The sequence below is a fragment of the Cebus imitator genome, unplaced genomic scaffold, assembly GCF_001604975.1.
Source record: "Cebus imitator isolate Cc_AM_T3 unplaced genomic scaffold, Cebus_imitator-1.0 Scaffold20, whole genome shotgun sequence".
NCBI classification, from domain to species: Eukaryota; Metazoa; Chordata; class Mammalia; order Primates; family Cebidae; genus Cebus; species Cebus imitator.
In genome coordinates, this window is record NW_016107335.1 from 5,943,402 (window position 1) to 5,948,104 (window position 4,703).

Below are 4,703 nucleotides of genomic sequence, written 5' to 3' on the forward strand. Positions count from 1 at the left end.
GGGGTTCTCATCGTGGTGGCTGAGGTCTGTGTGGGGTTCTCCTCCATGGTGGCTGAGGTCTGTGTGGGGTTCTCCTCCATGGTGGCTGAGGTCTACGTGTGGGGCTCACCTCCATGGTGGCTGAGGTCTGTGTGTGGGGCTCACCTCCATGGTGGCTAAGGTCTGTGTGTGGGGCTCACCTCCGTGGTGGCTGAGGTCTGTGTGGGGGGCTCACCTCCATGGTGGCTATGTCCACCCAATGCACCTCCATACATGTACATGGAGAAGATTCCCTGAAGTTCCCCTGAGCCTCCCTTTCTGAGGGGAGATTGAGAAACGGGGGTCAATGGCACAAGCTGTGGCCTGTCATGCAATTGCAACTCACCCTCATCACCTTCCTCCCCCACTGTACTTTATAATTTCCCCTCTCCTTGGTCAGCGTCCCCTCTGCTGCTCTCAATGGCTTACCTGGTGTTTTGTTTTGCACTGTATCCTCCAGAAAGGTATGCTGAGGTTCTAACCCAGGCATCTGTGAACATGACTTTATTTAGAAACAGGGTCTTTGCAGATGTGATTAGTCATGATGATGCCAAACTGGAGGAGAGGAGGCTCCGATTCCAAATGACTGGTGTCCACATAAGAACAGAAGAAGACACAGAAACACAGAGGGAAGACGGCAGGTGTGAAGGCAGACAGCGACTGGAGTGATGCATCTGTAAGTCAAGGATTTCCAGGAGCTCCCCGAGGCAGGAAGAAGCAAGGAGGGACTCTCTTCAGCATGTTTCACAGGGAGTGTGGCCCTGCTGACGGTGCGTTTTCAGACTTCTAGAGAAAATGAATTTCTATGGTCTGAGTACTTTGTTACAGCCGCCCAAGGAACCTAAACATGATCCCATCCTGCTTAAAGGGGTCTGGGCCCCTGAGGACCATTCATACCTTAGGCCAGGATTGCTATTCTTGTCAATTTACAGTCACAATCGGGCAAGAGAGTACACATGGGTGCCAAGTGGATCGCTGGAGTCCCATTTTCCCTTCCTGGTCTTACACAACAGCAACCCGATCTTCCCCTGCTAATCAGGGCCACTTATCCCTGCTAAGACAGCAACTCCTCTTCTTGTCTGCTGGCCCCTGGGCACAAGGAGTCCAAAGCACCCAGCCAGAAACCAAAATTCAAGGCTCACTGGGACCTTTACTGAGTCTCCTAGAAAGAATATGCACGCTTTGGGGACCACAGTCTCTAACACTGCAAAGCCCAGAGTTGTGGGGATGGGAAATAAAATGCCCCCCCCAGTGGTGAGCCATCTGTGCAGGTGACCTGCCACTGACCAGAAGATATGTATATGTTTTCACCTTCGGCCACTTCTCCTTCCACACAGTGGACAACCAGCCCATACTTTGCCCCTTGGGAAGACTTTCCCCGGTGACTGTCTTCAAGGCCACCTCCAAATGCAGTTATAATGCCGCTGCATCTATTTGTGGTTTGTACCCAGTACTGGGCCAACTTACCTGTAAACCAAACACTGGTTTTTCTTCTCCTTCAGCTTGTCACCTGGGATCCCTTTGTATGGCCACAGGGACCAGCTGGAGGAGCAGCTAGTGTAGCCATAAGTGGTGGTATCAGTGTCTGGGGTCCCTGTCATGCAGCTTCCACATGCCTCAGGCCACCCTAGGATATACTGTTTCCAGCTTATGCTGGACTGCTGCTGGGCCCTTCTGACTTCGTGATTTGGTGGGTCTGACAATCCGCTCATGATAGGCCATTTCTGGTGCATGGTCCTTTGGTGCTCCACAGCCATGCATTCTGTCTTTCCTTTCTTTTTTTTTTTTTTTTTTTAAGACACAGTTTCACTCTGTCACCAGGCTGGAGAGCAGTGGCGCAATCTTGGCTCACTGCAGCCTCCGCCTCCCAGACTCAGGCGATTCCCCTACCTCAGCCTCCCAAGTAACTGGGCTTACAGGAGCACGCCACCACTCCCAGCTAATTTTTTGTATTTTAGTAGAGATGGAGTTTCACCATATTGGCCAGGATGGTCTAGATTTCCTGACCTCATGATCTGCCCCCCTCGGCCTCCCAAAGTGCTGGCATTACAGGTGTGAGCCACCACGTCCAGCCTACCACACATTCTGACTCTACCAGAGCCCAGTAGCACATAAGAAGCTGTTTGCGAAGATCTGTAATTCCGTACTGCAGGTGGCATGGCGTGCTCCAGAGCCCCAGTGGATGTCTGACCTCGTGGAAGAGGAAACCAGTGTAAATGCCAGGTCAGTAAACTGGTGCTGCTGGATTAAACCCAGAGATCCTGATTCTGCAGCCTGAGCTCTGAACTTCTGAGTATTGATGACCATTTGGTTTGCTCGGGGACCAGGAGAGTTTCTCAGCTGTCAGAGAAGGAGAGATGGGCACAAATGTAAAGGAAGTTCTCGTGAGAGTCACAGCGATGCCACACCATCTTCAGGCCCAAGCCTGGCTGTAGGAATAAAGATGAAATGGGTTTTAATGTAATCCTTCCTTCTTCCTCAGGGGAGGAAGGACATGTGTGTGCACGGAGACGGGGAAGAGGTCTGACAGACCCCATGCTGTGAGCTCAGGCTTTTTCCCCCTGATGCGTGCCACCTGCTGAGTTTCCAGAGGATGAGAGGATGAGTGTCTTTCAGCAGACTTCTTACTCTTCTCTGCACTGTGCAGATAGGCTCCTGATAGTCCAGCCTACAGACCAGTTCTGCAGACATGCGTGGTCATGTTCAACTCCCAGCAGTGTACAGATGAGACTCAACCTGGGACCACTGTTAAACCAGAAAACGGTCATGTTCTCAAAATATTAAGAGGCTAAGGGCCAAGGCACTACCACTCCTCCATCAAACTTCATCTTCCCTTCCTCCTTCTCTCCTTCTCTCAGTAAAAAAAGTGTTTCCTCCAATAAATACTTTAGAAACTTTTTGGGTTTTTTCTTTTCCTGTAGTGTAATTTTATTCATGCTGTGCTTACCTTAAACGTAAGCATATTGGAAGAGCTTCCAAACATTCTGCATATTTTTAAAACATTTCAAGCTGATTTTCTTTAGTAAAGGCAATCTTCCTTCTTCCTGGAAGTTTCTTTAGCAGCTGGTACTTCCTTTGAGGACCACCTTCTACTGCATGCAAAGACTTGAAAAGGGGAATGCTTTAGCCGGCACTGAGCAGCAGGATAAAAAGCTCTGAATAATCATTGTTCTCACTTCCAAAGAGGATAAACAAAATGGATTTTCAATGGTAAAGAAATACTTCTAAGGTAATTTTCACAGGGACTTTCTCTGATTCTAAGCTCCTAACTCTTCAGTCTACTGCAGAACTCTCTTGTCTAGTAAGCAAGACAAGTCCACCTAAAGTCTTAGAATGCCTGTATGCATTACCGGTAGCTACCTGTAATGAAGTCATAGCATGCAGGCATTCCTAGACTTTAGATTAAGTGAAGACAGTATTGCAGTTCGTTGGGTGGTGCACATCACCTCCTAGCTCCAAATTACATGTGGCTCCATCATGACCTCTTAGGCACAGCACTCGATTTAAATTTATTTCAGTAGCCACTGAGGACCATTAATCAAGTTCAATGTTCCTCACAGTCTGGCCCAGGGATGACCTATGTCACAATCACTTGGATTGCTTATTTAAAAATAAACAAATCACAAAAAAAAAAAAACAGATTTTCTGGTTCTTACTCCAAAACTACTGAATCAGAATCTCAGTGATAACTACAAACATGCATTTTAAACAGGTTCCCTGCATGACTTATAAACGCAGAAAATCGTGAGAGCCATCACCCCACAGAGTGATTACTCTTCCGTATCTTGTCCTAGCCTGGTCCTTGGGACTATTCCTTGGACGGACAGTAAAGAAAACGCAGTTAGAAGTAACGGGTAAGGAGTTATGAGACACGGGATCAAGATCTGACTTTGCCTTGAATGTGCCACTTGTCTGACTTCTTCATGAATCCTCTTTTCTGATGTCTGAAACAATCATGATAATATTTTTTGCCAAAAGAGTTGTTGCAAAAATTCAAAGACGTCATAAATGCAAAGCTTTTATGGACTTAAATTCTCCTTTTATTTTTTTAAACCATCTACTCCATAGAAAATTCGCAATACAAACTTTTGGTACTGAAACACAGTAGCAAAAAATCCTTTTTCTTCTCTGAGCCATTTGAGAGTAAGTTGCCATCCTAATGTTTTAGTGGATATTTTCTACAATCTAGGATGGTCTCTTACATAACCATAATTCAACCATCAAAATCAGGAAACCTACAGTGATACCTCACCAACATCTAGTTATTTGACTACCCTCAGCTTTTGCCAGTTGCCTCGGTAAATTTTTTACAGCAAGATAAATCTCGTTCAAAATCACACATTGTATTTAGCTGTCACTGATCTTTATGTATGGTTAATTAAAATAGTTCTCAGGTCCTTCCCTGACTTTCATGACCTGGATCCTTTTGAAGATTGCAGGCTAACTGTTTGGTAGAGTGGCCCTCAATTTGGATTTGTGTGGCATTTTCTTGTGACTACATCCTGATAGCACATGGTGGCTGCAGTAGCTCGAGTGACCCTGTGCCCTCCTCATTGTACCCCTCAGGTGCCACATGACTTGGATTTCTTCTGTTACTGGAGATGTTCACTCTGACCACGTGGCCAGGATGTTGTCTTCCAGGCTACTGCATGTAAAGTTATTCTTTCCTTTTTTTGTAATTAATA

General features: G+C 46.5%; 1 long non-coding RNA gene across 1 annotated transcript; it reads left to right on the top strand.

The window, feature by feature from the left end:
* The first annotated feature begins 23 nt into the window (after nt 1–23).
* Nucleotides 24–2,600, top strand: LOC119469754. The gene is made up of 3 exons (XR_005198601.1): nt 24–694; nt 2,117–2,253; nt 2,510–2,600. It is a non-coding gene; the product is annotated as an uncharacterized LOC119469754 (long non-coding RNA).
* Nucleotides 2,601–4,703: the final 2,103 nt, after the last annotated feature.